General features: G+C 42.3%; 1 protein-coding gene across 1 annotated transcript in view; it reads left to right on the top strand.

Annotated features, from left to right (window-relative positions):
• The first annotated feature begins 6,222 nt into the window (after nt 1-6,222).
• The window catches only part of TRAF6 (TNF receptor associated factor 6), a 28,599-nt gene continuing 23,129 nt past the window's right edge, over nt 6,223-11,692 (top strand). Inside the window, exon 1 of the mRNA XM_003830357.5 lies at nt 6,223-6,466. The gene's annotated coding sequence lies outside the window, so the exon portion shown is untranslated. The remainder of the gene's footprint in view (nt 6,467-11,692) is intronic.

Below are 11,692 nucleotides of genomic sequence, written 5' to 3'. Positions count from 1 at the left end.
AACTCCGTCTCTACTATAAATACAAAAAATTCTCCGGGCGTGGTGGCGGGCGCCTGTAGTCCCAGCTACTCGGGATGCTGAGGCAGGAGAATGGCGTGAGCCCGGGAGACGGAGCTTGCAGCGAGCGAAGATCGCGCCACTGCACTCCAGCCTGGGCGACAGAGCGAGACTCCGTCTCAAAAAAACAAACAAACCAACAAACAAAAAACACAGCACTGATTTTTACCACACCATGTGTCTGGGCACTAACTCGGCTCACAAGAAACATATAGGCAAATCAGACAAAAGCAATTCATTTGCATTAAAACTATAATTCACAAGTAGATCAGATACTTACATCCTCTGGCTGGTACATTTTTTCCCTCAAGGAAAGCAGTTAATTGGGTGAATTTATCATCTCAACATTGCTTGATGAACAGTGGCAAAATTAAGAACAAAACTGGCTCCAATGCAGTGGATATGTGCCCACCTTCCCCTTTCTTCAAAATTAAGAAAAAAATAGACTCATTCCTTTATCCAAGAGCAGGAAAAATGAGCGTGACCACAAAAAAAGCCTAGGTTTTTTATTGGATTTGGGGAAGACAACGGAGAAGGAGGGCACATATTTGTATTCCTTGCTAGTAGATGGGCTTTACCAAGGAAAACTCGTTGTCTTGGAAATTTTGGAGAACTTTTGTAGATTTCAATGTGATTTCTAAAACTAAACTTCTGCCTCCTGGTGGCTCAGACTCTGCTTCTAGCCTGGACAGTCGACAACCAAAGGTGCATCTCCAAAGCCTGCCATTACTGTGTACAGTCTCCCCGGGAGCCTCCCTGCACAAATCCACATGTCCACACACCTTCCCTTCCCACTTTGTCACCCCCTCCCACTGCCCTGCCCCTCCACTGCTCTGAGCACTTTCCCTCATGTTGATGGTAGTGAGGAGGATGGAGAAGAGGGTGGAATGGTGGGGGCTGCCGAGAAACTTAGGACACTTGCAGTGTATTTTAAGGCCAGAATCCTGTATTCAGAAATATCCTTTCATGTGATTCTTTGGCTTCATTAACTTCTGGTAGCAATTGTAACATTTAACAACTCAAAGATTATGACATCAGGCCATCTCCAAAATGCCTGCCTTTGAAAATGGGCAACCAGGGGGAGATTTTGATCCAAGGCACCTCCTCCTCCAAACAGCTGCCACACTACATCTCTGACCTTGCCTAGGTCCCATCATACCGAATTCCTCTTTCCCCTTTTAATTACCTCATTCTTTCTTGGTCTATACTTTCATAAAAGGTTAGCGTATCTACATTCTTATTCTTGCTTCTGGCACAAGAAAGATTCTGACTCTCAGGTGTTTTTGTCCAGATTGCATGTACCAGGTTGCGTTTCTTCTCTGAACACACAATCTCCCCAGGTTGTGTCACCTCCTTAAAACAGCTGGGCACAGACACCTTCTGGAAAGTTTTGTGTCCCTTCAGGAGTATGCCCACTCTGATCTGAAGCCTGCTGCTTTAGTTCCTTCTCCCTGCCTCAACCACACTGACTTTAAGGCTCTGGATTATAAATGTAGCTTATTTCAGCTTTAGGGCCTTTGCGATAGGTGTTCCCTCTGCATGGACCACTCTGCTTAAAGATCTTTGCATGCAGAAACCATCACTCAGGTATTTAGTTTAAATCTCTCCTTCACAGATGAGTGGTGAGTGAGGGAATGAAGCTGCATCTGTATTTACAGCCACTCCCCATCCTCATATTACTGCCTGAGCTCCACCTCCTGCCAGATCAGCTGTGGCATTAGATTCTCACAAGAGCACAAACCCTTTTGTGAACTGCACATGTGAGGGATCTAGGTTGCACACTTCTTATGAGAATTTAATGCCTGATGATCTGTCACTGTCTCTCATCACCCCCAGATGGGACTGTCTAGTTGCAGCAAAACAAGCTCAGAAATCCCACTGATTCTACATTATGGTGAGTTGTATAATTATTTCATTATATAGTGCAATGTAATGATAATAGAAATAAAGTGCGCAATAAATGTAATGCACTTGAATCAACCCAAAACCATCCCTCTGCCCCACTCTGCTCTGTAGAAAAACTGTCTTCCAAAAATCCACTCCCTAGTTCCAAAATGTTTGGGGACTGCTGCACTGCTATATCTCCTGGGCTAAGAACAGTGCCTAACACATTCTATTAATTATCTATTGCTGTGTACCAAATTAACCAAACTTTAGAGCTTAAGACAACATTTATTATATCACAGTTTTTGCAGGTTCCAGCTTAGGGTCTCTTGTGAGATTGCAGTCAAGATGTCATCTGATGGCTTGACTGGGGCTGGAAGATCCACTTCCAGGATGACTCACTCACAAGGCTTTGGCAGAAAGCCTCAGCAATCGTCTGGCTATTGGCAAGAGGGCTCAGTTGCTCAGCAGCCTTTCTAAAGGGCTACTTGGGTGTCCTCAGGACAGGGCAGGGCTTTTCCCTCACAGCAAATAAGAGAGAGCAAGACAGAAGCTACAATGTCTTCTATAGCCCAGTCTAGGGAGGCATATTCCGTCATTTCCACAATATCCTGTTTGATATGGTTTGGCTGTGTCCCCACCCAAATCTCATCTTGAATTGTAGCTCCCCTAATTTCCACGTGTTGTGGGAGGGACCCAGTGGGAGATAACTGAATCACGGGGGCAGTTTCCCCCATACTGTTCTTGTAGTAGTGAATAAGTCTCACAAGATCTGATGGTTTTATGAAGGGAAACCCCCTTCACTTAGATCTTATTCTCTCTCTTGTCTGCTGCCATGTAAGACATGCCTTTTGCCTTCCACCATGATTGTGAGGCTTCCCCAGTCATGTGGAACTGTGAGTCCATTAAACCTCTTTTACTTTATAAACTACCCAGTCTCAGGTATGTCTTTATCAGCTGTGTGAGAACAGACTAATATACTGTTACATGAGGCAGCCCTATGTATTGTGGAAACAAACTACACATGGGCATAAATACCATCTTCAAGGCAGGCTGCCACACACACTTATAATGGTTGTTCAATAAGTGTATTTTGAGCTAATGAATTGTGTCATAATTTTATAATTCAACTTGTAGAGAGCCATCTTATTTCCAAATGTTTGGGGAAGTTTTACCTTCCCAACTCTACCTTCAGCTGTGTAAAACTATTTCCTATTTCATTTTTCAAATAGGATGTGAGAAACAGCAACCCAGGAATGATATTGTCTTAGTTCAATCTGTGCTGCTATAACAGCATAACACTGACTGGGTAATTTATAATGAACAGAAATTTACTGGCTTAGTTCTGGAGTCTGGGAAGTCCAAACTCAAGGGGCTGGTATCTTGCAAGAGCCTTCTTGCTGTGTCATGCTATGTTGGAGGGCAAAGTGAAGGCAAGAGAGAAAGAAAGAGATGGAGAGAAAGATGGGGCCGGACCAAACTTGTCCCTTTATAAGGAACCTACTCCCAGAATAACGAATTCACTCACATGATAATGGCATTGATCCATTCATGAAGAGTGTCCTTCCACGACCCAAATACCTCTCATTAGGTCCCACCTCCCAAAACCACCACATTGGGGATCAAGTTTCCAACGCATGAAATTTAGGGGACGCATTGAAACTATAGAAGATATGGAGACTATATCTTTATTCACGTTTGATTTACTTATAAGGACAACTGGACAAAATATTTTAAATTATTAGGTTGGTACAAAAGTAATTGGCATTTTTTCCATTAAAAGTAAAGGCAAAGACCACAATTATTCTTGCACCAATCTAATAGCAGCTTTTCAGGAAACCTGATCATTGTGGTTGCTATATATAGGTAACTTTACTAATAGGAATATTCAATTATTTCCATCTGCGTAGGACTTCCTAGTTTGCAAGGTATCTTTCCATATGACCTCATTTGAACTCATAACAGCTCTGAAAAGAAGACAGGATAGATTTCATTACAACTCTATAGATAAGGACATCTGACCAGCTCCCAATTTCAATAAGAGTCAGAAGCAGGAGTAGAACTTTGGCTTTCTTATTTCGAGTATCAGGAAAGAATTCAAGAAAGAACTGTGCATAAAGTAGGCTTAGCTATGTAGCAGAAAAGACAATCCCAATATCTCAATGGCTTAAAATAACAGGCGTTTGTTTCCTGCTCTCGTAAGTCCAATGCAGGTGGATTGACTTTACAAGGCAACTGCCCTTCATACATCAACTGAGTGATACATCTCTTCCCTCTTGTAGTTGCCCTTTGCTCCTTGGTTGCACACAGGGGAAACAGTCTTGCAATGAAAATAAAACGCTTTGACCTAGGAATGATATGCATCCTTCTCGTCATAGCTCACAGGCCAGAACTAGTCACGTGGCCCTGCCTGATTGCAAAGGGAAATGGTATTTGTAAGTTTGCTGTGTGCCCAAGGCATGGATGAGCACTAAAACTCTCTCCTATATTGAATAAATTGGATTTGAAGGAGTAGGAAAAGGCCCCTTGAGGGCACTTATGAAAACAATGTAAAGAAACATACACAGAACACCTAATCTTTTTGAAAGCCTGGTGCTGGAGTCTCTCGCAATAGATTTTTATTATTTTATACTGACAAAAGCCTGGTAAGGTAGACATTATCCCCTTTTTTATAGTTTTTGGTCATTGTAGTTCATGGAGGTTATGTAACCTGCCCCAGAGCTCACACTAAGAAGTGGAGGGAACTCTGATTCTCTTGCTCTTCCTTTTCTCCAGCTCTCAATTTCATATAATGATATTTTCTTCCATCCCATAAGAGATTTAATTTTTAAGAGGAGCTTCTAGGGAGGGATACACAAAGGCTGGCAATGTTTTATTTTTTAAAGCTGGGTGGTGAGCACACAGATGTTTGTGCTCTTTTTATGTCTTAAGTGTTTCAAAATACAATCTTTTAAAAGGGGGTTGACAGAACCTGAGAACCAGTGATAAATTCTTCTTAAAAAGAGAAGCATTTTTAATGAATATTGGCAGCCAGAAAGTAGGACATACAGTATTGGTAACATTTATTGAGCCCATACTATGTCCTAGTTTTGGGTTTGTTTGTTTGTTCGTTTGTTCCTTGAGACAGGGTCTCACTCTGTCACCCAGGCTGGAATGCAGTGGTGCAATCATGGCTTACTGTAGCCTTGACTGCCAGGGCTCAAGCCATCCTCCCACCTCAGCCTCCAGAGTAGCCGAGACTACAGATGTGCACCACCACACCCAGGTAATTTTTAAATTTTGTGTAAAGATGGGGTCTCACAATGTTGCCCAGGCTGGTCTCAAATTCCTGGCCTCAAGTGATCCTCCTGCCTTAGCCTCCCAAAGTACTGGGATTATAGGCATGAGCCTATTTGTGCCTGGCCAGATAGTTTTAAATAATTTCTTTACATATTTTATCTCATCCTTCCAACAACCCTGTGAGGTAGATACTATTATTATCCCCATGTTAATACGAGATGAGAAAACTGAAACAAGTACAGATTAAGTATTTTACCTAAATCACACATTTATTATAGGAAAAACTGGATTGGAACCAAGCATTCTGGCTTCAGGATACATACGCATGACTACTATCCTGGAAAACCTCCCCTAAGAGGTGGACGATGAACCAAATATGCAGAGGTGGATGAAACTCTTTTGTGCTTCTCCAGCAAAACGCGTGGTACATTCTCTAGACGTTTATGACCAGTTAAACGGGGAATTTAAAATAGTTTTCCCATGACAGAGAAAGACAAAGCGCTGGTGTTCTTGGCAGGAAATTCAAAGAAATATTTAAGGCAAGGGCTGACTCCCTTGGACCGGATGAAGGGGAAGAGCAGGTAATAATAGAGGGTTCTATGGATCGCGGAAACTTCCTGGGCAAGGAGGGTGGAGCTGGGGAGGGGTTTAAGAATTCCTGAAGGTCAAGCGATCTAGCCCAGCTGGGGTTTTCTCCTGCTTGGAGAGGGGTGCTATAAAAGCGCAGTTTGGGATTACTACTGTCGCCACTGCTCACCAAATTAAGTTATTCCGGGAGGGATCTTCTCGTCGCCATCCTCATTCCAACACACACCCATTGACACACTCGGGTTCGGCTGTGCGGTGCAACGAATTCCCAGGTGGGACACCCGAGCAGGAAGAAAGCCAGGCTGCGGGGCTGGGGGCGCCGCCCGGCCCGCGCCACAGTCCACCTGGAGGATCACCGCCAGGGGGCACTCTCTCCGAACTCGGCCGCTCTGTCTCCTCCCCGGCGCGCTCCCTGCCCCTCGCTCCCGCAGCCCGCAGAGAAGGCGGAAGCAGTGGCGTCCGCAGCTGGGGCTTGGCCTGCGGGCGGCCAGCGAAGGTGGCGAAGGCTGCCACTGGATCCAGAGTTTGCCGTCCAAGCAGCCTCGTCTCGGCGCGCAGTGTCTGTGTCCGTCCTCTACCAGTGCCTTGGCTGAGCGGAGTCGTGCGGTTGGGCGGGGAGCCCTGCCCTCCTGGTTCGGCCTCCCCGCGCACTAGAGCGGTGAGTCTCCTTCAGGCGCCTCCTCCTGGCGGCCGCGGCCTCGCTTCCCAGCGGTCAGGGACGCCGCCCCCCGCCCCTTCGCTCTCGACAGGTCGGGGACGCAGTCCCTGTCCCCTCGCTTCCCACCAGTCGGGGACGCCTCCCCTGTCCCTTCGCTTTTCACAGGTCAGGGACGCCGCCCCCTACCCCCTTGCTTCCCACAGGTCGGGGACGCCGCCCCTGTCCTCTCGCTTCCCGCTGGTCGAGGACACCGTTCCCTGCCCCTCGCTTCCCGCAGGTCGGGACGCAGCCTCTGTCCCCACGCTTCCCACAGGTCGGGGACACCGTTCCCTGTCCCCTGACCTCTGCTCCCCAGGCCTCCTCTTCCTCGCTCACTCCACCCCCTAAAAAACCCCGCGTTGCCTTCCTCAACCTCGCTCCCCTCAACTCCGCTTTTTCCCCTTCCCAGATAAGGAAATTGCCTCCTGCAGTTGTCCGCTCCTTGGAGCAAACACCTGCTTAAATTTTTAAAAAATCCTTTACGTTCCTGGCGACTCCGTCTGTCACTGTCATGGGAAAGCTATTTTTGGATTCCCTGTTGAACTCGATAGAAGTCTCAGGCAGCGAGTTTAAAAAAAAAAAAAAAGGCTCAGATGACACGAATGTTTTCTCCCCCGCCCCTACACTCGGTAGTTCGAGCGATTGTTCCAGACGCCGGGTTGATAAAGCTGTTCCTAGTATTTGGCTTAAGGGGAACTCCAGCTGAGTTAGGACTGTCTTGAATGTGAACAGAAAGCACCTAAATAAAGTATTAGCAGCTTCGCTGTATGGTATTTAATTGTTTCTTTCTCTGAGAGCAGATTACTATTACTGAATGTCTTGTTACATAGGTTCCATGTAGAAACGAGAAAAACTGGTAAAGAAATTCTGTGTTGGCCTTGTGAACTTGGCCGCTATCATTTCATTCATTCTCCTTTGATTACTAGGGAAGGGAGAGGGGCTTTTCAAATTTTGAGGTTGAGTTGAGTGTGTAGGCAGGAACAATGTGGCCTCTTTTGTGACTCTAGGAAGGAGTCCGGCATGTGGTGGGTACAGGATCACATCAGAGTTTCAGCCTGCATGCACCACAATATTTCAGAATTGTAACATGAGCTCTTCTCTGTGATAAATTTGGGCATGTGATGCCGATAAACTTTTGGTCACTTAGATTTGGAGAGAAGTTCAAATCCTTGCCTCCTGGAGCAGAGTAAATCGTGCCCAGGAAGGGGAATGCCCCTTGAATTTGGATTCAAAGTTAAGGCACAACAGTTGGGTATTTTGCAGCATCTCTTGGCCATTGGAGTACATTTGTAGGTCTTCACACTTTAGAAATTTAAGAAGCTGGTAAACAGTTTCTGTTTCTAAAGCTAGTAGCACATTAAAGATAATTTCTCATATTTTCTTTACATGGTTTTACTTTAATAAGTTACATGTTTACTCATGTATGAATTTCAGTTGACTTAAAATTGACTCATTTAAGACATAACTTGTTGACTTCTTTTAACTGGGCACATACCTCCTTAGCATCTGCCTTGGAGGACAAACTTTTTGTGGATTATCCTACTTCCCCCTCCCCCAAGACATGTTACAGTATTCTCTTTTGATTATAATGTACACCCAGTTACTAATTTGTGAATTTAAGTCTTGATTTATGACAAGGCTGTTTTCAATACTACTCATTTTACGGCTGAAATAAGTTAGCAGTAGTTACATTCCACAATCTTTAAGGTAGTGCTTATCATACTAGATTTTGCAACTGCAAAAGGGAATTACAATCAGGACACTCTTAACATACAAGTTAAGGAACAATTTATACTTTGTTCCATCCCTTCATTAATTCCTGTAGAAAGCCATGTAAGTATACTAGAATAGAGGCTGTAAGAAATTTTTATTTTAGGCCTGGCATAATGGCTCATGCCTGTAATCCCAGCACTTCGGGAGGCTGAGGTGGGAGGATAGCTTGAGACCAGCCTGGGCAATATGGCAAAACCCTGTCTCTACAAAAAAATACAAAAATTAACCAGGCTTGGTGGCACACACCTGTAGTCCCAGCTACTTGGGAGACTGAGGTGGGAGGATCACTTGAGCCCAAGAGGTGGAGGCTGCAATGAGCCATGATCGTGCCACTGCACTCCAGCCTGGGCAATAGAGCAGGACCCTGACAAAAAAAAAAAAAAGTGTGTGTATATATATATGTATATATACACACATATATAAAATACATGTATATATGTATATATACATATATAATATATACATGTATTTTATATATGTATATATGTATAATACATGTATATATGTATATCTACATATATGTGTATATATACATATATACATTTATATATGTATGTATAATACATGTATATATACGTATATACACATATATACATATATACATTTATATATGTGTATATACGTATATATACAAAGCACTTTTTGTTCTTCTCTTAGTGTTAGTTATCGTTATAATTAAGTTAGAAAGGTGATTTTTCCTTAAGTCATTGCAGTTCTTAAAACTAAAGGGACAAAATGTTTTACCAAAGAAAGAGGAAACAAAAATGCGAAGTGGCAGTCAAGAATTGTTTTTAACTTAATTTTCCCTTTATGTCTAGTTACATGGAACTAAATACTGTGGACTTAAAGGATGACTATATGAAAAAGTTTATTTGGAAAATAGAAAGCTTCTGGATTGCATCTTAAAGCATGGAAAGTAATGTGAAACTTGAAGGCAAATAGATTTTGAACATGCTCACTTTTATGTGTCACACTGCATTCCCACAGTGGAGTTCCTTTTAAGGAATTATAACTGATTAGACAGATTTTCTTAGGAACACATTAGCTATAAAAGGTCTCTTCAGACCTAAAGACCTTCAAGCCTTTTGAACTGGACTGGAAGCAGGCAGTGTATAGACTATCCAATAAACTACATTTTAAACTGGACATTTGGGCAGAAAAGAAAAGATACACCTAGCTTCATAATTTCTGCCTTTGTCTTCTGGCCAGCACTTGGATATATGTCATACACCAAATAACAAATGCTAATTCCTCAAAAGTGATTTTACTTAAAAAAAAAAAAATGGTTCAAGACTGAAATATACCTGATGTTGTCAAGCGTAGAGAAAATGGACTGTTGCGTATATACTGTGCTTGTATGAGTGGAAATTAGAATGTCTTTGATACATATTGGATAACCAGCATTATCTATCAGAAAGCTTAAAAAGTTACATACCCTCTGATCCAACAATTCTACCTCTAGGAAATTTACCTAAGGAAGTAATTGGACACAGAAATGTACAGATATACCTCATTTTATAGCACTGGTTTTTTGCACTTCACGGATACTTTTTTGTTTTTTTTTTAACATATTGAAGATTTATGTCAACCCTGTGTTGTGCAAGTCTTTCCACGCCATTTTTCCAACAGCATGTGCTCACTTTGTATTTGTCTGTCACATTTTTGTAATTCTTGGAATATTTAAAACTTTATTATGTCTGTTATAGTGATCTGTGATCAGCGATCTTTGATGTTACTATTGTAATTGTTGTTTTGGAGTACATGCACCACACCCATATGAGATGATGAACTTAATAAATGTGAGAGCTCTGACTGCTCCACTGACCAGCTGGTACCCTTACTGTCCCTCTCCTCGGGCCTCCCTACTCCCCTGAGACACAGCAATATTGAAATTAGACCAATTAGTAATCCTACAATGGCCTCTAAGTGTTCAAGTAAACCAAAGAGCCACATGTCTGTCACTTTAAATCAAAAGCTAGAAATAATTATGCTTACTGAAGAAGGCACACCAGAAGTCAAAATGGGCCATTTAGCCAAATTGTGAATACAAAGGAAAAGTTTTTGAAGGAAATTAAAAGTGGTACTCCAGTGAACTCACTAATAAGAAAGTGAAACAGCCTTATTGCTGATATGGAGAAAGTTGTAATGGTCTGGATGGAAGATCAAACTAGCCACAACATTTCCTTAATCCAGAACCTAATCCAGAGCAAGGTCCTGATTCTCTTCAATTCTGTAAAGTTTGAGAGAGGTGAGGAAGCTGCAAAAGAAAAGTTGGAAGCTAACAGAGATTGGTTTATGAGGTTTAAGGAAAGAAACGCATCTCTGTAACATAAAAGTGCAAGATGAAAGAGCAAGTGTTGATGTAAAACTACAGTACATTATCTAGAAGATCTAGCTACGATCGTTGATGAAGGTGGCTACACCAGACAACAAATTTTCAGTGTATACTTAACAGCCTTTTATTGGAAAAAGATGCCACCTAGGATGTTCATAGCTACAGACAAGTCTATTCCTGGCTTCGAAATTTTAAAGGACAGGCTGATGACTTTTTTGTTAGGGGCTAATGCAGCTGGTGAATGTTGAGTTGACACCAGTGCTCATTTACACTTTTGAAAATCCTAGAGCCCTTAATAATTATACTAAATCTACTCTGCCTGTGCTTTATAAAGGTAACAACAAAGCCTGGATGACAGCATATCTGTTTACAGCATAGTTTACTGAATATTTTAAGCCCACTGTCAAGAACTGTTCAGGAAAGAGAGATGCTTTTCAAAATATTACTGCTCATTAACAATGCACCTAATCACCCAAGAGCTCTGATGGAGATGTTCAAGAAGATTAATGTTGTTTTCATGCCTGCTAATATAACATTCATTTTGTAGCCCATGGATCAAGGAGTCATTTAGACTTCCAAGTCTTATTATTTAAAACATGCATTTCATAAGGCTATAGCTGCCATAGAGAATGAGCCCCCCGATGGATCTGGGCAAAGTAAATTGAAAACTTTCTGGAAAGGATTCACCTTTCTAGATGCCATTAAGAACATTTGTGGCTCATGGGAGGAGGTCAAAATATCAGCCTTAACAGGAGTTTGAAAGAAGTTGAACTTGAAAGAAGCCCTCATGGATGATTTTGAGGAGTTCAGGACTTCATTAGAAGTCACTGAAGATGGTAGAAATAGCAAGAGAACTAGAATTAGAAGTGGAATCTGAAGATATGACTGAATTTCTGCAGTCTCATGGAAAAAAACTTGAACAGATGAGGAGTTGCTTCTTATGGATGAGCAAACAGTGGTTTTTTGAGATGGAGTCAACTCTTGGTGAAGATGCTGTGAACATTGTTGAAATAACAACAAAGGATTTAGAATATTCTACAAACTTAGTTGATAAAGTAGTGGCAGAATTTGAGAGGATT

This window comes from Pan paniscus, chromosome 9 (genome assembly GCF_029289425.2).
Source record: "Pan paniscus chromosome 9, NHGRI_mPanPan1-v2.0_pri, whole genome shotgun sequence".
NCBI lineage: Eukaryota > Metazoa > Chordata > Mammalia > Primates > Hominidae > Pan > Pan paniscus.
Note: the sequence above shows the minus strand (reverse complement) of the source record. Positions and strands in the feature narration are given on the sequence as shown.